At 44.6% G+C, this 22,559-nt stretch overlaps 1 long non-coding RNA gene across 1 annotated transcript; it reads right to left on the reverse strand.

Annotated features, from left to right (window-relative positions):
• Positions 1-7,216: 7,216 nt before the first annotated feature.
• On the reverse strand, positions 7,217-17,870 carry LOC123334039. The gene is made up of 3 exons (XR_006551782.1): positions 17,168-17,870; positions 13,311-13,351; positions 7,217-10,427 (listed from the first exon to the last, which is right to left on the reverse strand). It is a non-coding gene; the product is annotated as an uncharacterized LOC123334039 (long non-coding RNA).
• Positions 17,871-22,559: the final 4,689 nt, after the last annotated feature.

Genomic DNA, 22,559 nt, shown 5'->3' on the forward strand with positions numbered 1-22,559 from the left:
TACATGTATTATATTCTTACAATAAAACTAGAGAAAATGTTTTAAGAAAATCATAAGAAAATATATTTATGAGAACTGTATTCTATTTATTGATACTGTGATTTGTCACCTCGTCACAAGAAGGATAGTCAGTACCTACATCAATACTGTCTTGTGATACAAAAGATAGTCAATGTTACGTATATTACTAACATAAGGCATCAAAAATGAAAAAAATAACGTGAAAAACTTGTATTTACAGATGTAATGATTCATGCATTGATAATGATGAAATGGTAACATGCATTATGAAAGCCTAGTATAATTCATACGATTAGCTTCATGGTAGCCTAGCGTATATACTAATGAATGAATCATTATAAGATTTTTAAGGCAATGCAGTATTATAGCCATACTCATAATATCATACTAGAAACATGTTACATTAAACAAAAAACACTTAGCTGTGAAGATACGCAGTTTCTTCAATTGTTATAGAACCAGGTTCCACTTGCCCGATGCACAGCAAGCCAAAAACGCCCAGACGCCAAGGTTTGCAGCAGAGGGGGTTTATTCACAAGGCTGTGAACCCATGAGATGGGAGAACAAATCCTCTCCTCCGAAGGTGAGGGAGTGCGGGAGGAATCAAGCAGCACTGTGGGCTGAGAAGTGGGACGCCCCAGGGATGCAAGGATAATGATTTGAGAAAGGTGAAGTAACGGGTGGTTCTGCGCAGGCGTAACCAGCCTACAGGTGGGGCGCCTGCAAAGGTCACTCGCACATGCCCAGTTGAAGGGTGGGCGGTCCTATCCAGTCTTAACCAGTTCAGCTCCAACCAGACGCAACCGGCTCCAAATCACTACAAAACCACCCCAGGAAAACATCTTATTGCTTAGATTATGGTGCCGATACGAGGACACGCAAGTCTTAAAACCACCTTGATTAGGGAGGGCAGATGAAATGGATTTAACCCTCAGTTTCACAATTATGAGAGAGGCAAACCATATAATGTAATTTTTTGAAAACAAAGTTATGAAACAGTAAGAAAACGAACACATTATTAATTTTATGTTAAATATCATTCACATACATAACTTTTTCTTAATTTTCTCAATATTTTCAGGCTATAGGGTTTGTCTGCAAGTTTTTTCAAATTGTCACAAATATCCCCCCAATTTACCCATGTGTATATATATTTAAAAATCTTTGGCTGTGTCAAGTCTTAGTTGTGGCAAACAGGCTCCAGAGTGCATGGGTTCAGTAGTTGCAATGTGCGGGATTGGTTGCTCCTCTGCATGTGGGATCTTAGCTCTCCAGCCAAAGATCGAACCTGCACTCTCTGCATTGGAAGGCAGATTCTTAGCCATTGGACCACTAGAGAAATCCAGGGAAGCATTTTTTGGGGAAAAAATATACATATACATGTAAGTGGGCTTGTAGTTCAAACCATGTGTTTCAAGGCTCAACAGTACTTGAAGAAATGACCAAACTGTCAACTGAAGAAATAAACCAGGGCTGGTTTAAGCCCATGGGGCTATGCCCCTGTTATTGGCCATGCTGCTGCTGCTGCTAAGTCACTTCAGTTGTGTCCGACTCAGTGCGACCCCATAGATGGCAGCCCACCAGTCTCCCCCGTCCCTGGGATTCTCCAGGCAAGAGCACTGGAGCGGGTTGCCATTTCCTTCTCCAATGCATGAAAGTGAAAAGTGAAAGGGAAGTTGCTCAGTCGTGTCCGACTCTTCGCGACCCCATGGACTGCAGCCTAGCAGGCTCCTCCTTCCATGAGATTTTCCAGGCAATAGTACTGGAGTGGGGTGCCATCTCCCTCTCCAGTTATTGGCCAGGAAAAGAAGCCAAAACCAATTCATATAACGCATTCCCTACAGTGTCTCCTCCAAGGATTGCCTTGATCTCTATTTTGTGCTTTTTCAGTTCGGGAGGTGGATTTTCAATACTCACTGCATTTTCAAAACTCCTTGAGGCCAGGTTTCTCCTGTGGCCATTCTCCCAATCAGATACACTCAGTTGAGATTTGGAAGCCCTCAGGAAGGTGGCCCCTTCTTTCTAAGCTAATATAGACATTACTCTGCCAACAGAAGTCCGTCTAGTCAAGGCTATGGTTTTTCCAGTAGTCATGTATGGATGTGAGAGTTGGACTAGAAAGAAAGCTGAGTGCTGAAGAATTGATGCTTTTGAACTGTGGTGCTGGAGAAGACTCTTGAGAGTCCCTTGGACTGCAAGGAAAGCCAACCAGTCCATCCTAAAGGAAATTAGTCCTGAATATTCATTGGAAGGACTGATGCTGGAGCTGAAACTCCAATACTTTGGCCACCTGATATGAATAACTGACTCATTTGAAAGGACCCTGATGCTGGGAAAGATTGAAAGCGGGAGGAGAAGAGTATGACAGAGGATGAGATGGCTGGATGGCATCACGGGCTCAATGGACATGAGTTTGAGTAAACTCCGGGAGTTGGTGATGGACAGGAGGCCTGGCGTGCTGCGGTCCATGGGGTCGCATGCGGACATGACTGAGTGACTGAACTGAACTGAATACGGACAGTGTGGGTGCAGGCAGCTTCTCTGAACCTGTTTCCAGTAAAGCAGCGGTAACATCAGGTACCTAATATGGAAGCAAGGTAGATGCCCCGACACCTTCTTTTTTAATATTTCTTTCCTGGACATTGTAACTTGATTGTAACTTGGCAGTATCACTTGATTTAGGGGGTCAGAGAATTCTTAGATACAGAAGGATTTTTCTCCCAAGCTTTATCATACCCAGAATCAGGAACCTGGCTAAGAAGAAGGTGGGTCAGAGCAAATCTGCTCAGACCTGTATTATCCACACCATGAATGTGGCTTCTTTATGAACACATCCTGACAAATTCTCAGACAACAGAGATTCAGTTTTCTCACAAGAGAAAATCCTCTCTATACCTGCTTTTTTTTTTTTTTTCCCTTTTCTTTTTTGGCCATGCCATGAGGCATGCAGGATCTTAGTTCCCCAAACAGGAACTGAACCCACATAACCACTGGACCACCAGGGAAGTCCCAGACCTCAGTTTCTTCATTAAAAAAAATGTTTAGAAAAGGTTTTCATTCCCTAAAGTCCCTTCCAATTTTAGAAGTTTCAGGTATTAGCTAGACAAAATGGTTGGAAGTTTTATGCAAACTCAATCTTTACGTAGCCAAAGGTCAGCCCTGAAATGTTTTTATTTCTTATACATCTTTGTAAACATGCCCTTTAATAAATTTTCCCTTGAGTACAAAGCATAAAAAATAACAATTAAAGTGTACTGCACAGAATAGCAATGTCCTGGGCATATTATGAATTGACCCCTATGAAAACTGCTGATAGTTTATCTTCTTTGATCCACAAATCAGCAATTTTATATGGCTCAAGCTACTAAGATCATTAAAATGCAAAATCTTTAAATGGGTTATGTTTGTCCTGAACATCAGCAGATTAAGAAAAAGCTGAGAATTTCATGTTTTTCTACACTTTACACATTGGTGCCACAAATCCTTAGAGTTGTTTTCTTTTTTGGTGGAGGATGCTGGAAGAGAGAATGATACTGCCATGTTTCAGCTTCTGTAAAAGACAAAAAGCCCTCTGGACTCCCTCTTTGTTCTCTAGCCACAAAGCTCGGCCAGTTCATTCCCCCTGCACAGCAGAGTCTAAAAGTGCCCAAGCTGCGCTCTGTGACTTCCTGTTCTGCCCTGGTTCCTGTATCCTCTGGTGACATCATTTGAGGATATGGGACACTGTTGGCAACTTGTTTGCCTGCATCCTTTTAATCCATTTCTTGCCAGAGTCGGTATAGAATCCTCATCTCTGTCAACAATGACAGGGATATTGAGATAGCAAACACTATACAGCCCTTGTTATGGGCTGGGAACTGGAGAAAATGCTCTGTACATACTAACCATTCCATCTTTACTTTCCTCCAAGAGCTATACAATTACTACTCTTCACTTTATAAGTGAATAGATCAGGTACATAAAGTTTTCTTCACTTGCTCAAGGTCACACAGCTAGCAAGTGACCCAGCCAGGACCCCAGCCTCCTGTAATCTGACGCCCTGCTGCCTCTCTGGTTAGACCCCAAAACACATGATTAGCATGTCAGTGTGGGCATGATTCCAGAGTGACTTTTAGGACAGGGTCATTGCCACCTACCATCACAGACAAATTTACAAATGTACTTCATGGTGAATATGCATCGATTCATTCAAAACATTTATCTGCACCAGTGAAGCTGCAGCATCCCCATGCTCCCCTGGGTATCTTTATGGGTATAGAGGTATGGGCCTTATACTTGCAGTGGATCAGTTTCCAGGCTGGGAGAGACAAGCATGGTTTCTACAAGTAACTACTCCCTCTGATATTCTTATGCATTGCTCTAGAGGGCTCCCCACTTGAACTCCTAGATACTGATGAAAACAGAATCTACCTGAACTATTTACACTGATTTTTGAGATTTAAGTAGAAGAGAGTATCATGTTATTTAATACATTTACTAATAAAAATCACTCCAGCTATTCTTATTTACCCAGTGCATTACTTAACTATTCTAAATGAAAGAAGTTTTCAACAGTAAACTTATAGTGATCCTAAATGTTCAAATGCACGTTATCATCTTCAAAGCCACCCTTTGAAGAGCTTTATCCTCATTTCATTGCTGTTGCCTTTTCCTCTGAAGGGTTTGGAAATCTTGTTGCTAATCAGTCTTGTGAACTAATTCTTAGAGAAACCAGGCTTGTCATTCGATGGCCACTCCTACACTGGGCGGGCTTCCCTGGTGGCTCAGCAGTAAAGAATCTGCCTGCCAAGCAGAAGACATAGAAGACGTGAGTTCAATCCCTGGGTCAGGAAGATCCTCTGGCAAAGGAAATGGGAACCTGCTCCAGTATTCTTGCCTGGGAAATCCCATGGACAGAGGAGCCTGGTGGGTTACAGTCCATGGGGTTGCAAGGAGTTGGACACTACTGAGCCACTGAATACACACACTTAAATCAGTCATCAGGTTCCTCCTGTTCCTCCATTCGATATGAGAACAGCAAAAGAGGCACTGTCTAGAACCAATCTAGGAATTCAGCTGGACCCCTTGCTGCTTGAGTTCTTTGAGATGGGAAAACCCATTCCAAATAGAGACACTAAAATTTTAATCGCCGAAGGCCTGTCACAAGAGGCTGCAGGTGGATTATGCACTGTCTGTAGAACTTGGCTTTTTTCCTTGGATGCACTTTTGAGTCTGAGAACTGTGCACATCTTTTTCCTTCGCAAGCAAGTTATTTTAAGAAAAGAAAGTTCTCTCTAGTCATGTAATATTGTAGATTTGAGGTAAAATGTTTGTCTTTCAGCAGGTTGGAGTTCTGTGATCTTTTTTTTCACTTTACTCATGGGGGCAACATCTGCCCCCAATTTACCCACAGAGACTCTTTTAGGGGCTTGCTGGGCTTAAATATTCCATCCTTGGGCCAGCAGTGATCTGACCACTCCAGGCAGGCCTGAAAGGACATTATCTGAGGATGTCCTTGATGGCCCAGGCGCAATGATTTGAAAACATGCCCATGGTTCTCCCTTCGCCTTCGTTATCCAGACTAGCGTGCTTTCACAACCCCATCTGGAGCGCTTGGCTCAGTGTGAGGGAAGGACAGAGTCCTAGCAGATGGTTTATCAGAGGACCTGGCACATGGTTTGGCCAAGAAAACCTCATCTAATACCTCTGAGTTTGGGAAGCTTTAGAGAGAAGAGTAGCTCCAGTCCTTCTGCACACCCAGGAATGTTTTGCTTATTAAATTTTTAAAACGATGCTCAGAGTAAATATCTAGACAGAAGCAGTTCTGGAGATCTGGCATCACAGACGGTACCAAAATAATGTATCCCCTTAGAACAGCTTTACGACATCTATAAAGTCTGGGATAGGGCCAGAGCCTTGGGCTTGAAAAATATGAGACTCATGCTAAAAGGTATGAGGCATTTTGACAAGTGATATTTTAATTAAAAAAAATGTAACTCTGATCAGCACAAAATGTCTCAATTGTCTAATAGGTTGCTTAAAATTAATATGTTCAAACCTACAACTTCCACAGTCTTCCCCATCTTAGTGGCCATCCTACCTTTTCATTTGCTCAAGCCAAAACCCATGAGAATCATTCTTGATTCCTCTTCCCCTCATATGCAACATCCACTCATTAGTAAACCTTGTCAATTCTATCTTCAAAATCTGTATGGCATTCAACCTCTCTGCTACCACCCTGGTTGGAGCTGTCATAGTTTATCATCCAGATGCTGTCAGGAGTCTCCTCCCTGGCACTCTTGCTCCCATCTTTACTCCCATTCAGTCTATTACCAACATAGCATCTTGAGTAAGACTGCTGGAAGCCCTGTCCCACCTTAGTGCTCCTCTACTGAAGGTACTTCCCTGGTGGCTCAGATGGTAAAGTGTTTGCCTGCAATGTGGGAGACCCAGGTTCAATCCCTGGGTCAGGAAGATCCCCTGAAGAAGGAAATGGTGACCCATTCCAGTACTCTTGCCTGGAAAATTCCATGGATGGAGGAGCCCGGTGGGCTATAGTCCATGGGGTCCCAAAGAGTCGGACATGACTAAGTGACTTCACTTTTACTTTCACTGAAGGTACCCCAGTGGCTCCACGTTAGGTACCTCCATGGAGCTTCCTCAGGCTGTCCAGCCCTGCATGATGGAGTCTCTTGTGTCTCTGCACTCATCTTTCACTGCTCTCCTCTGGCTCTTTCCACTCCAGCCAAACAGACCTTCTTTTTGGCCCATGAACTCTTCAGGTGTATGCCCATCCAGGACATTTGAACTTGCCTGCTCCCGTTGCTGCAGCATTCATCCTCCAAATACCCACTTGGTTCTCCCCCTCCCTCCCCCTCCCTCTCTCCTTTCTTTCATTCCCTGTCTCTTCTTTTCTTTCTCTTTCCCTTCTCCTTCCCCACTTATTTTTTTTTCCTATGGCATTTATCACCATCAGATATATACTTTTCTCACTGTGTTTATTCTGTCTCTCTCTACTAGAATATACAGTATATATACTGCATATAAAGAATATACTTTGTCCCTTTTTAAAAAAATATTATTTCCATATCACAAAGAACCAATAATAAAACTTGACACACATTAGGCACTTAAAGACTATTTTCTGAATGAATAAATCATATATTTTCCCAAATAGGTGTCAGGCACTGTGCTTATTGCTACATATATTGTGGTGAACAAAACAGACAGACTCATGACCTTGTGGATCTTTAAGTCTAATGGTCAATGCATATAAATTAATTAATTAGACACTAGAAAGAGCTGAAGCACTTGAAGAAGTGAAAATGTTTAATTAAGCTGGCAAGATGGGTCTGAGAAGTGCCATTGTGGGACAGAAATCAAGCCATGTTGAGGTTTGGAGCATTATCTGAACCATGGGAACCATCGAAGGCTTTTATGCAGTTAAGTGACCCAGCCCTGTGTGCATTTTGTAAAGTCCTCTCTGGCTGCAGTGTGAGGATGGATTGGAAGGGGCCAAGAGTGGACACCGGGAGATGTGATGAGAGGTGTGTTCTGGAGTGCCGCTGAGAAATGATGGTCACAGCCTGGGGCAGCCTGCATTAGAAGGAAGGACATGAACTTAGAGTCTGTTTGCATAGGATTTGGGTGGTTAGGAAGTGAGAGGGGTAAAAAATGAACTTCAGTGTCTGCCTTGAATAGCCGGTGTATGCCATTTCTGGGAGGCTTGTTGGAATAAGTGGGGTTTGGGATGCTGAGTGATGTGATGGTGAGGGTGAGAGTGGGGAGCAGGCTCTGAGTCAGCGTCTGACACGCTGAGTGTCACGTATACACAGGCAACATCCCCATGGTGATAGTTCTGCTTAGGAGCAAGTCTGAGCAGGTGCCACAGATTAAAGAGCCATTAGTTTACAGCAGATGGTGATCCAAGTCCCTGGGTGGATGGGGTCACAAGGAAAGACTTGAGGATGAATAAGGAAGGAGGGCTGGGGCAGAATGCCACCTGACTCCAGTGTTTCAAGGCCTCAGTCACGTAGGCAAAAGAGCCTACCATGAAGTTAGGAGAAAAATCATTGTGTCAAGTAGGCCAAAGGTACAGAGGAGGGTATGGCCAGCTGTGCCAACTATTATTAAGAGATCAAGCAAGGCAGGGGCTAAAAGTATACACTGGAATTAATTAGGAGCATGGAGGCCACTGGTGAGAGCAGTTTCAGGAAGCCTAAGATAAATAAAGCAGTGATGAGAGAAGAGAAGGTGAGGACATAGAAGCCGAAGGTAGATAAGAATGCATAATAGCTGTGAAAGGCACAGGTATTGCAGCAAAGCTGCCCATATGAGCACATTATTTTTAAAGTGAATAAAGCTTAAGTGGCTGAAAAATGTTTGGAGGAGGCAGTGATCAGGGAGTGGCTGCATAGACTCAGCAGCTTGAGATATTGTGATTTATAAAAATATGTATTTGGTCATTCAGATGACCAAAATGTATTTCTCACAGATACTGGTTCCATGGTACCTGGCTCACAGCTTCCAAAACCTCTGGAACTTTCTGAGCAGTAAGGGGAATGGGAGCATCTTTTGTTGTAATATTTGATTTCTTGTCTTCAGTTCCTGAAGTCTCTTCAGAGCCATATAAGTGAAACAGATGTCCTGTTATTCATAACAAGCCCCTTTACCTCATACCTGGGTTTATGTTAATGAGGTGAATTTTGGAAAGCATCTAAGGATAGACTGAAGCCATGGCTCTCCCACTCATGATGGGCACAGGTATGTCTGCTGATCTTACCAGGAGTCTGCTCTTTGTTTCATTCTTGACATCCCTTGAGTTTGGGAGGCAAGGCCACCTTCCTCAATCCTGGTGCGATTGTTTGCTATACTCCTTCCATCATTTCTTCCTGGTAGGCACAGACTGGAGGAAGGAGTTGAGGGAAATAGAGGAGTCTAGAATAACTCCTGGGTTTGAGTATTATGATAGAGGGATGTTTTGGGGAGGTAGGGAATGCAGGAGTGGAACAGGGTTGGAGGGAGCAGATAGTGAATTACATTCATTCTTTAACATACTGAGTGAAGATGCTTATGAGACACTGACAAGGAGATGATCAGTCAATAGCTGGATCTTTAGCTATAAAGTACTAGCTGGGGAGAGAGCTGTGGGTTGAAGATGGATATTGGTAAATTATCCATACACAGGAGGTGACTGTAACTAACAGAATATTTGGAGTGAGAGAGCTGGGCCCAGTGTGTGCTGTAGGGAATACCTGCATTTATTTACAGGGCAGGTAGAGAAACGTCCAACTGAGAAGACTGAAAAGGTGAGTGGACACCAGGAAGGCTGATGCAAAGACCAAGAGAGGAGGGTTTTGAAGACAAGGGAAGCGTCAGCAGGACCAGGGTTGCAGGGGATCAGGTAACAGAAGACAGGGAGTCCACTGAGTCCTGCCACGAGGGTCCTAGGGCTAGAGGCTGCAACCTCAGAGGATGTGCTGGGGGACAACAGTGGGGATGCTGTCTGAATTCTAGCCCAAGGCTCAAGGCTCCTTTTAGTTTTCATAAGCCAAATGAGGAGGCTGGATTAAATGACTAGGTTCCTTCCAGTTCTGAAATCATGATCTCAGAGCTTTCACAGGAATAAAAGCCCATAACAACAAAAGAATGACCTGTCCTGGGGAATGTTTTAAGGCTGGTTCACTAAAGCAGCCAAATACATAGCCCAGAGTAAAGGAATCTTGGCTCACCGAGGGTCTCTGCTGGAAATCAAAGCACCACGCTGCTGTGTGAGGCTTGATGCCTGCTTGTCCAAAAATCTGTTGGAAAACTTCGGGCAGCTGGTGGCAGCTGGACTAGATGACCTTGCGGTTATTTTCAAGTCAGTGATTCTCACATCCTCTGAGGGAGACCTCATTCCCGTTACTAATTTTGTCCTATTTCCCATGGGGATTGTGTGGCAAAAGATTTCTGCTCTGATTTCCACTCGAGGGTCACTTGGCTGGCTTCCCTCCTCTGCTTACAGAGTGTCCTCCTTAATATGAGGAGAGGTGGGGCCCCTGACCTTGACACCCAGTTGAGCTGAGTTTCTGTCTCCTCCCAGCTCCTCCCTGGACCCTTTCTTCCACAGGGAGGAGCATCACCCTGCAGGTCCTGAAGTCAGGGACTCATCGGATGTCTGAAGGTCGGAGGCTAAGGGGGTCCGGGATCTGGGTTGAGAGGAGGCCCAGCCCACAGAGAAGGGGTGTGTCTTCCACCACACTCCATCTTCATCCTGGTTTCAGCACCCACAAGAGGACATGTGGTGAGAACTGAGGTGGTGGGGCTCCAGCAAGAGAGAAGGATGCTTCACAATCCATCCTCAGCATCCTCTTCCTTTCCACCTGGTCTGCTTCCCCAGGTGTGGGTACCAGCTCTGGGCCTCCACCATGATGATGCAGCAGGTTCTAGAAACAGAGATAAAATGGAAGATGAGCCTCCCTTTGGGGACCCTAAAGCTGTTGATAATCACTCAGCTGGGCAGTAGGTGCAAAGCACAGGAGAGGATTGGAGGCCACATGGCAGGGTGCAGTGAGGCCATGGGGCAGGGGGCGGTCCATGAGAGCTACAGGGTAGGTGAAAACTTAGGAGAAAGGGGAACTTTAAACACTGCTTTTTGCTGGATTTTCTTTGAGAGCCACAAGGCTCTAGGGAGACTCTCCCCGCAGGGCATCCAGGCACCTCCATTATTGGCTCCTCTTCAACACTCCAGCCTTGCTTCCATCTCAGCATCCCCTCGCCCTCCTCCCTGTACTGCAGCCTGGGAACTTCTCAGTCCAGGGGCCAAGCTTAGGCTGAAGGACAAGCCCTGAGCAGGAGTGATGAGGACACTTCCCCAGGGTCTGTCTGGTCTTGCATGTCTCAAATTCACCTTTGTCCCATGGGAAGTCATGTCTTACTCTCTGGTTGCTTCTGGTTGGGAGTGGGGTGGCAGAGAGAGGGTCATTTGTGCAGACCTCTTGGGGTCATTATGATCTCCAGATAACTAGTAAACTCACGGACCCCTTGCAGGTTGGGGATGGCCCTGAAATCTGTTGTTTAATCAGCATGCATCGCTGCACTCTACAGTCACCTGTGGGCCTTGGGCCTGGCCTCTGGAACTGACCCTTCTGCCAGTGGACAGCTGCTGACAGAGTCAGGGTGGAAGTGGAGTGGGAACAGAACCTGCAACACCTTGTTCTTCCTGGAGGAGGGAGAGGCCAGGCAGGGTAACTACAGCTCTGCCTTCTCAATCTTGTGCTTGCCTCAGGCTCCTGGGAAAAGGGTGCCCCCCCTCCATCCTTCCTGAACCAGAGGATGGAAAGATCTTACCGCCACGTGAGGTCTCCCCATTACCTTCTAGACCCAGGCACGCTGAAGACGTTGTCATGCCCGGGAGGAAGACAAGAGGGAATGGGAGGCAGGAACATACCTGACCTTTCTCCTTGTGGCTGGATAGGGTTGGTTGTTTAATCACCAAGTCATATTCAACTCTTTTGTGACCCCCTGGACTGTAGCCCTCCAGGCTCCTCTGTCCATGGGAATTCCCAGGCAAGAATACTGGAGTGGGTTGTCATGCTCTACTCCAGGGGATCCTCCTAACCCAGGGAGCAAACCCATGTCTCCTCTGGCTCCTGCACTGCATGCGGATGCTTTACCTCCAAGCCACTAGGAAAACCATCCTATCAGTGTTGCTACAGAAATGCAGAGCGAGTTCTTACGTTGCTTCCCTGGCCTCTACTTCCCCAAGCTGTCAGCATCCATTTCCCTGGGGAGCTCCGTGGTCAGCGTGAGCCCTGACGCCGCCTCCTCTGTGTGCCTCCTTTTGCTTCCTCATGACAGTGTTCCACCGTGCAATCAACCAGGTGCAGGGCCAACTGCCCACACAATCTGACTGAGAGGCAAGGTCAATGGGAAGGCAACAGTGCATACAGAGGGTGGACTAGAAGGTGCAAAGGCCCCCCTGCCCCTGCGCTCACCTGAAAATCATTTATTCCACAGATATTTATTGATTACTGGGGCTTCCTTGGTAGCTCAGACAGTAAAGAATCTGCTTGTGATGCAGGAGACCCGGATTCTATCCCCGGGTCGGAAAGATGCCCTGGAGAAGGAAATGGCAACTCACTCCAGCATTCTTGCCTTGAGAATTCCATGGACGGAGGAGCCTGGTGGGCTACAGTCCATAGGGTTCCAAAGAGTCAGACACGACTGAGCAACTTCACTTTCACTTTACACTGAGGTAATGATATTGTAATGTCACTAATGTATACATGGTTTTCATCCCCGGCTCCAGGCACAGAACTCTTAAAACCCTTGGAATCGATTAAGTTATAAGTAAATACATGTATTTCTTCTTTACAGTCTGACTCTGCCAATTAGAAAGCAGGCTCCTGAGAGCAGGGACTTGGCCTGCAGTGTTCACTTTGGGCTCCCAATGCCTGAAACCATGCGTGGGACAGTCGGTGTAGATGCTTGATAAATACTTATTTAGTAAACAAATAATGAATGAACCTCACAGAGTTTCTAAAGTCCAGCTGTGAAAAGTGCCCCAGAGGAGAATACCACAGAGTGCTGTGGGAGCACATCACCAAGGGGGTGTGTGGGTCTCACGATGTACACGGGGGTCCTGAAGGGTCTCTCACTGGTCAGATGGCTTGACAAGCAGGGTGGCGGCTGTGGGGCTACACTTAGGTGGCAGAGATGCTGGACTTACTTTCCGTTGGGTCCCTGCCACATTTAGCCTCTTGAGCTGCACTAAAACATTAGCTACCAGCCATGTGTGCCTATTTCAGTTTCACTAAAAGGAAATGAAATTTAGAATTTGCTTTCTTAGTCACACATTTCAAGCGCTCAGTAGCCACATGAGCCTGGTGGTTACCATCTTGGGCAGCATCATTGAATACAGATTGTTTCCCTTATCACAGTGAGTCCTATTGGGACAGTGCTGGTCTAGACTGTTTCCCTCCAGCAGGCCAGTAGGTTTGGCATGATCTGACTGTCACATTTGGATCAGTATCCATTCCCATTAGCAGTTCTGATGATAGGTAGATAGATGGGGAGAAAGAGAGAAGAAAGAAAAAGAAAATGAGGGAAAAGGAGAGGAAGAGAGAAACACAAGACCTGGTTACTAACGACTCCCACAGAATTGCACCACATTTCTTGCGAATTTTCACTTTCCTGTAGGTCACAAAACAAGCTCTCCCCTATTACCTCTCTGCTGTACCCCTGCCTCTCACCCTGAGAAACTTATCATGATGCTGGACCCAGAAACAGAATCCCCCAAAAATGGTTGGTCTTATTCATATACTCACATTTCCTGCTGGAAGGAGAAAGATGAGATGGTTGACATTGTCTGCAAGGGAGGAACAAAGGGAGAACTCAGACTGTGGATGGAGGCTCATCTCTAGCTAGGGACACTGCTTCTGAGAAGCCAGGAAGTTGGGTGCACCACTCCCTTTTCAGGTGAAAGCACAATATCATCCTTAGGAGAAAATGACAGAAAGAGAAGGGCCCTCGAGCCTCCAGAGCAAGGTGGCCGAGACAGGCTCAGAAATCTGTACTTTCTAAGCAGGACATTTTATCATTCTTGCTTTTCATTGTTTATCCCTCCTGCGTGCTCCTTTTGTACTTAAAAAATTTTTTTTTTTTTTTTGGACAGGCCCAGCCAGGCCTAGCTGTGCTAAGGACAGCCAGAGGCAGGAGATTTTGTCCCCACCGGTGCAGGAGCATTCAAGAGGGTGCAGCCACTTCCGGTGGCAGGCTGGTGGCAGGGCAATTTTCTGTGAGCAAGTCCCAGGGGGGACATAAACCCTGGTAGACAATATTGGGTCCACTTGGTGAATTCTTTCTTTCTGCCTGGAGCTTCACCTTCTAGGGCAGAAAGCATGGATGTTTTAATAAGGGAAGTGATAACAGCAATAGGCTCTAAGGCTGAAGACTGCAAGGATACAACACCTGTGCCGCCCACAACCCCGGCAGTGCATGGAAATCACATATTTTCATATCTTGCACACCTGGTGTGTGGCCAGAAATGAAGACAACTCAAAGGTAAAATTATTAACACTCACACTAATTAGTTGTCATCTCCCATTTGTTAGAGAAATACAATTCCAAACATTCCTTGTGAGATTACATGCTTATATTAATTTCTTATAGCCCTTGGATAAGTGCAGGATAGATTTTCCCAAGCAGCTCAACATGCAAGTGACGATGTGTGAATGTGCTCATTTCCAGGGGTCAATTACAAGCAATGAATTCTGTGTGTGTAACGGCCTTTGTCAGAGCCATTGTCTCACACACCTCTAACAAGACAGCCTTCCTGGTGTCACTCCAACGGCCAAGGAGCAAATAGGAAAAAATGAACCATCAATCAATTTAATGCTAGCCTTTCCTTTCACACAGAAAGCCTGCACTCAGCTGATGATGACTGACATAAAAACTAAATCCATCTGCTTTATCACTCCTCTCCAAAAAGACAAGTCTGAGAAGCAGGGTAGAGGAAAAAATATGTAGGATTAGCCTTACCTTTAGTTACTGGTCTGCTGGTGTACGAATAATCTATCCACTTGCAAGAAGAAAAATAAAAAATATTCCTCTTACAGCTTAGTGCACATTTAGTATAAAATGCATAGGTGTGAATCATAAGCAATATCCTTAGGAGTGGGATTCTTGGAATATCCTGTTTAACATGATGGGAAATATCTTAAAACAGGGCCTGAGAATATGGTTAGGCTATCCATTCATTTGTTCATTCATTGAACAAATATATACTGAATGCCTGCTGCTGCTGCTGCTGCTGCTAAGTTGCTTCAGTCGTGTCCGACTCTGTGTGACCCCATAGACGGCAGCCTACTAGGCTCCCTCGTCCCTGGGATTCTCCAGGCAGGAACACTGGAGTGGGTTGCCATTTCCTTCTCCAATACATGAAAATGAAAAGTGAAAGTGAAGTTACTCAGTCGTGTCTGACTCTTCGTGACCATAGGGACTGAAGCCTACCAGGCTCCTCCGTCCATGGGATTTTTCAGGCAAGAGTACTGGAGTGGGGTGCCATTGCCTTCTCCATACTGAGTCCTACTATGCCTCAAATGCATGCTGAACACTGAGGACGCGGTGGTGACCAAGACAAGAACCAGTTCTCGCCTTCGTGGAGCTAACAAACTGGGGGAGGAGACAGATGTTTGATAACTGAACGGGTGAGATTAACACGGTGGGAGGAGAGGAGTAGAGTGTTATAAGAGCACATTGCTTGAGTATGACAGTCCTGGTGGTGGGAGTGATTGATGCCAGGGCCCTCCCTGAGGAAGACACGTTTGAGATGTGATACAAACGGTGGGCAGGATTTAGGAGGATTAGAAGCTGGGGGTCAGAAGTTGAGAAAGGTATGTGTGTAAATCCCAGGGCAAGAAGGAATAAGGGACATTTCAGGAACAGAAATAAGACAAGAATGGCTGGTGTAGAGGAAACAAGAGGAGAATGACTCATGATGAAACTGGAGAGGCTGAAAGGGGGTCAGATCCTACATACCCCAGTAATCCAGATGAGGGGTTTAAAACCATACAGAGGAAAATGGGAAAACAATTCTAAGCACAAGAATGAAATACTTCAGAAAGATCTGCCTGTGTGCAACAAGAATGAGAATGAGTCAAAGGGTAGAAGACCAGAGGTATGGGGTCTAGTTACTTGGCTAGTGCAGTGGTCCAGGTGAGAGACAACAGGAGCTTGGACTAGAACAGTATATGTGGATATTTAAAGAAATGACCAGGTTCAGGGGATTCCCAGGAGACAGAACCCACAGCACTTCATGAGTGATTAGATAGAGGGAGAGGTGACCGAAAAGAAGGAGCCAAGCATGGCTTGTAGGCTTCTGGCTTCAGCAGTGGCTGGATGGTGATGCTCTTCATGGGGCTGGAGTTCACTGGAGGAGGAGCACATCTGGGGAGGTGGGAGGAATTGGACAATGGCAGTTGTGGAAATGTTGAATTTAAAATATTGATGAAACATCCAAATGGAGATGTCTCTGGTGCTCAATAGAAACATGGCTGCCTACCTACTCCACTTTTATCTCCAGACTTCTTGACTCATTATTTAGACAAAGAAACATATAAATAATGCGGCTGAGAAGTTGGGCTTCCCTTGTGGCTCAGCTGGTAAAGAATCTGCCTGCAATGCGGAAGACCTGGGTTCAATCCCTGAGTTGGAAAGATCCCCTGGAGAAGGGAAAGGCTAACCACTCCAGTATTCTGGCCTGGAAAATTCCATGGATTGTGTAGTCTATGGGGTCGCAAAGAGTCAGACAAGACTGAGCAATTTAAATTACTTATGAGTTATAAAAATGAAAGTTAAAAGGTATCCCTTAACATCTAAATTCAACCTCTGGGACATTATCCTAAATAAATTATCCAGAAAAAAGAGAAAAGCCGCATGCATTGAATTCTGGTTTATAATAGCAAAATATTAGAAAACATTTCATACCGAACAAGAAGGGCTAGTTAAATAAATTACAGTATACCAGCAAAATAGAATATTATACATTTACTAAAAACGGTAATTATGGATATTTTATAGCAGATTAGAAAAATGCTGTCATTTAAAACTAAACAACAACATTCAAAAATCTGTTTATGCTATGATTATAATTTTGTAAAAAATGATCATACATGAACAACTCCTAGAAGAGCACTTGAGCAAACAAAGAGTTGACTTGCTGAATGATGGAATTAAAAAAAAAAAACACCGTAATTGAAATGTTGAAATGTTATTTGTAAACTAAGCATGCAAGCAAGTAAGATAAATATGGTTTTGTTCTTGTTTTGTTTTTGCAGCAAATGAGTTTCCATCTTATATAATCATAGGCACTATCTTGCTGAGTTGGAGACATGGAGTTCAATAGCTGTATATGGCTCAATGGACGCTGTCAGCAAAGATCTCGTCTCCCAGGCTAGCTCACAATGACTCAGGAGTCCTGTTTCTGAGCATATCCTAATGTCTCCACCAAAAAAAAAAAAAAAAAAGTCAGAGCTCCTTGGAGCACGTGTGTATCCACCAGGTTCCTGTGGGTTCAGTTTTTTAGGGTCAGATCCATTTTCTTCCCCATAGCTTTCCAATCTCTAGAGACTAGGGAATCAAACACATGATTAATCTCGCCTCTTTCCCTCTCTTCCTGACTTACTTCAGAAACGTAGTAAGCATTCATGGCCAAATGTATGGAACAGGTTCTCCTTTGTTCGGTTCTATGTTTTCACCACCTCCTCATCAGAGTCTCCTCAGTGAATATTTGCAAACGATCATGAAGATGAAGTGCCGGGGGTTTCCAAAGCCAAAGTGCCCTGCACGGGTGTCCATCGCTGAGGATCTTGTCTATTCAATGACACCCTCTGCAATCCACAGGGGATGGGATTCTGCTCAGAGGGGAATCTTGTATGATGACAGTACAAGCAAGAGCTGAGCTAAAATGCAAACCTCCCGGGTCAGATGTCATCCTGAAATAGGTTGTGAGCAAGGTTGCTGTACTGGCAGGATCCTTTGTTTTTCAAAAAAGAGAAGCTATGCCTGGGAACGAGGATAGGAAATAAACTCCAGTGGCAATGTGTAGTGAGGACAGATTTCATGCGTTTGAAATAAGCTGGGCTCTGTGGCAAGGAAATCAATGCCAATGAAATAATGGAACATAAACCCTCAGAGGTAAAAGAGCTCTTTTCATTCTGGGAGGAAAAAACAAAACCAAGCAGAAAAAAAAGAGGGGGATTTAAAATGTCCTTGTCATGTGTTTATGACAAACGGAGAATTAAGCAGATTGTCTGGCTGAGTTTGCTTGGAAGAGGTAAAATGGCTGAATATTCAGATGCACCTTTTCTTTTCTAGGGAAGCCTCCAGAAAGGTGCAGTGAATGCCACAGCGGGATGGATGGTCAGTGAGAGGGGGGCTCAACAATGGAGCCAGGCTGGGAATGCTGAGAGCAGAATTCCTGTTCCAGCGCCTCTGTTCCTTAAGCAGAGGGCGATTTCACGTCTTCCTGGGATGTGATGTTCCAGTGGGAGATGGTCAAAAATGATACTTGAAGTTTTGAGAGCTCTTGTGTCTGTAAGGACAGACTGCGATGCCCTTACATAATAGCTGCCTAGATTCATGAGTTGTGGTTGGCATAGTGTTTTTATAAATGCCCCTAGCCTTCATTATATTTTTAACTTTTTATTTTGAAATCATTTGCAATGTACGGACAGTACAGAGAGTTCCCATATACATTTTCAAAGCACAGAAATTCACATCTGGTCAGATTTTATTCACATTCCACTGCTGTTTCCATTAATGTCCTTTATCTGTTCCAGGATCCTGTTCAGGATGCAGCATTGCATTCAGTTGTCCAGTCTTTTCCAGCCTGTGGTATTTTCTCAGTCTTTTCTTATTTTCTACAACATTGGTACTTTTGAAGACTGCTGGTCAGGTATTTTGTGTGGTCTGACGTTTTATCATGTCTAGACCAGGGTTCTGGATTTCAGGGAAGAATGCAACTGAGGTGAAATGAAATTTCCACCATGGTGTCATCATGACTTCTTACTGGTGATGCTCACTGTGGCTTGGTTAAGGGGGTTCCTTCCAGGACTCACCATGGTAAAGTTACTGTCCTTCCTTTTCCCTACTTTATTTCTTTGAAGACAGACATTAACTCCAGTTCACACTGGGGGGTGGAAGAAGGAGGAATATCAAATAATTTGTGGACATATGCTAAAAACACTTCAGAAATTAATAAAAATTTGGGGGAAGTTACTTTGAAGCCAAATAATTTTATTATTTTTAAATTAAAGCTATTTTTTTTTTCTCCTGACAACATGCTTAGTCTCTCTTAGTCATGTCTGACTCTTTGAGACTACATGGACTGTAGCCCGCCAGGTCTGTCCATGGGATTTTTCAGGCAAGAATACTGGAGTGGGTAGCCATTTCTCTCTCCAGGAGATCTTGGATCAGAATGTAGGGATTGAACCTACATTCTGACACAAGAGTAAGTATAAAGTAGAAAACCAAAGTCTTACCAATTTCACTGACAAAAACCAAAACCTCAGGGATCATTGTGTGTGTGTTTAATATTTGATAAATGTACTTAGGTTTAGGAACTTGAGAGCACTTTAATGCAAAGTTATATTTGGGAAGGCCATAGAGTATGATATGACTCATTCATTGTCAGGCCCCTACCAAGAATTGTTGCTTAAGATCTATACTGTTGCCCAAGGCTTAAAAATGTATGGGCTTCTCAACCTAGATGCCCATCAACAGAGGAATGGATAAAGAAGATGTGGTGCATATATAAATGGAATATTACTCAGCTATGAAAAGGAGCAAAACTAGGTCATTTGTAGCGATGTGGATGGACCTAGAGTCTGTCGTACAGAGAGAAGCCAAAAAGAGAAAATCAAATATCGTATACTATATATAGGTTTGCCTGGTGGCTCATATATAAATGAGGTAAAGAATCCACCTGCAATGCAGGAGGTCTGAGTTGGGAAGATGCCCTGGAGGAGGGCATGGCAACCCACTCCAGTATTCTTGCCTGGAGAATCCCCATGGACAGAGGAGCCTGGCAGGGTACAGTCCATGGTGTTGAAAAGAGTTGGACACAACTGAGTGACTAAGCACAGGACAATGCATACATATGGAATCTAGAAAAATGGTATAGATGATCTTACTGGCAAAGCAGAAATAGAGACACAGACATAGAGAACAAATGTATGGACACCAAGAGGGGAGAGGAGGGGGTGGGATGAATTGGGAGATTGGGATTGACATATACAAACTACTATATATAAAACAGATAATTAAGAAGAACCTACTGTATTACAGGGGACTCTACTCAGTGCCTCTGGTGACATAAATGGGAAGGAAATTCAAAAAAGAGGGGATGTATATATATGTACAGCTGATTCACCTTGCTATATACCAGAAACTAACACAATGCTGCCAAACAACTATACCCCAAGAAAAAAAAATTTAATGTATGGGCTTCTAATTAAGAGCCATATAACAGGCAAAACATCATTTATATTGAAACTGTATGTGCTGAGATGGGGCTCAAGTCAGGGGCAATGAGCCATGTACCAGATCTCAAGTGTAGTAAACTCACCCTCACTTCTCTACCTCTGAGGCAGAAACCAAAGCCACAAGTCTCCCACTGTGAAAACAGAGACATTTAGACATTCTAGAATGCCAGCTTAAATCTCATCAAATGTGTTTGATTTTCACTAATTGAAAAAAAGTCTTTGAAAAAATCATAATTCAAGTCTTTTTTCTAATGTAAAGAGTGTTCCAGCAATATTATAGTGAAGTATGTAGGGGAAAAGTAGATGGCGTAGAAGTTGTACGCACTTTATCAAATTTACATTGAATGTCAATCCGTCTCAAGAGAAACCTAGAGTTCTTTTGCCATCACGTGGGGAGTATAAATGTTTTAAAAACTTGTGAACAGCACAGGTGTTCTTCCACTGTCTCCCTTTTGCTTTTCTTAAGTAAACTGACAGGTACGTCAGTTGTGCTGAGGGTCAGGGAAATACATAAAGGCAGTTCAGCAACCACCAAGAGACCTGTTTTCTTTTACTGTTGCTCCATATCAACTGACAGGAATCTGGGTCTCTCCCTCTCTAGCCTGGTTCCCTCTCTCCAAAAAACCCAGACAAGAGGAAGGAGTAAAAAAACAATGCTTTTGTTATTTGTGGGTAACTAAATAAAAAAGGCAATGGCACCCCACTCCAGTACTCTTGCCTGGAAGATCCCATGGACGGAGGAACCTGGTGGGCTGCAGTCCATGGGGTCGCTAAGAGTCAGACACGACTAAGCGACTTCACTTTGACTTTTCACTTTCATGTGTTGGAGAAGGAAATGGCAACCCACTCCAGTATTCTTGCCTGGAGAATCCCAGGGATGGGGGACCTGGTGGGCTGCCATCTATGGGGTCGCACAGAGTCCAACACGACTGAAGCAACTTAGCAGCAGTAGCAGCAGCAAATAACTCTCTATATCTGGAAATAACACCACGTGGACTTTGATATTAATGCAAGCAACATCTAACTTGGAAGGGACCAAGCCAGACTCCATAAAACCAATCTACTAGCCATTTCTTTTGTCCAAAAGCCTTAGAGAGGATGAGCTCTTCTGAGAAATCACCATGAACCATGGAGGTGGTGTGAGTGGCTGCTCTACACCAGAAACCCCTCGAGTTCAGGGCTCGAGTTCAGCAGGCCTGGTGGGGGACCCCAGAAACTGCATTCCTAGCAGGTTCCTCTGTGGTGCCCATGCCCGTGGCCCAGGACCACGCTCTGATCATGGCTTCCATAGAGCAGACTGTTTGCAGTCTTTTCTGCACAGGTTGCAGTGCTGACTAAGTGGATGTGATGAACTAATAAGGCAACAGCAGGACAAAATTCAGCCTGCCTTGCTACAGTTGCGTTCTAATTAACATCTGCTTTCTCTTGGGCTCTCTGAAAAAAAAATCTTTTGATGTGTATATTTGTAACCCTCACTGAAATGAGCTTGATGCAAAAGTTCATTCAGTTGCCAAACATTTCCTGTGTGGTAACAAAGGGTTTCCCTCCTTTCTCTAATTTGAGCACTGTTTTGTTTCGTCTTCAATGTGGTTCAAGCAGGTGTTTCTTCCTCTCTGACATCTGGCAGGCTGCACTGGCTCAGATTCTCTGATCTTTTCTCACTCTTTCCCTTCAGAATCATGAGGTCATAGGGCCTGGGGCTTGTTTGGTGCTTTGGGGATCGCTGACAATTTGAACTGTAGCTCTTCTAGTCTCAGATGGAAATCTACGGCTTCTGGAAATCATGAAGTTAAATGAAAGAATACACTAACAGATACAGGAACAGACTTCAGCATTCTTCTGGTCCGAGATCCAAAGCTTGCTGCTGCTGCTGCTGCTAAGTCGCTTCAGTGGTGTCCGACTCTGTGCGACCCCATAGACGGCAGCCCACCAGGCTCCCCCCGTCCCTGGGATTCTCCAGGGAAGAACACTAGAGTGGGTTGCCATTCCCTTCTCCAATGCATGAAAGTGAAGAGTGCAAGTGAAGTCGCTCAGCCGTGTCCGGCTTAGCGACCCCATGGACTGCAGCCCACCAGGCTCCTCCGTCCATGGGATTTTCCAGGCAAGACTACTGGAGTGGGGTGTCATTGCTTTCTCCGGATCCAAGGCTTACCAATTCTCAAACTTGAGAATTCCAAATACAGTCTGCCCCTCCTTATTCTCACCTCTGTGAGGCACTCCAGAGTGTGGACTCATGGAAACAAGCCAAAACAACAGAAGCAGCTTAAGAAAGGAGTACAAAGAGTTCAGCAGAGACAGAAAGTGAGGGCCAGAGAAGTTTTCTGGTGCCTAGAAATGAGGGGGAAAATGAAACAACGCAAGATGATGGATGACTCCTTGCTTACTGGGTAACCGCTCTTTTAGAGGGAGATGCAAACAGGGACTTGGAATGGAAAGGGCTAAGTTATTATTCTTACATCTTAGTGCATAAGCAAAAACAGTGCCCATTTTGGCTACAGAAACTGCTGGTATGAAGCCAAGGGCATGGTTTGT

The sequence above is a fragment of the Bubalus bubalis genome, chromosome 6, assembly GCF_019923935.1.
Source record: "Bubalus bubalis isolate 160015118507 breed Murrah chromosome 6, NDDB_SH_1, whole genome shotgun sequence".
Classification (NCBI taxonomy): Eukaryota; Metazoa; Chordata; class Mammalia; order Artiodactyla; family Bovidae; genus Bubalus; species Bubalus bubalis.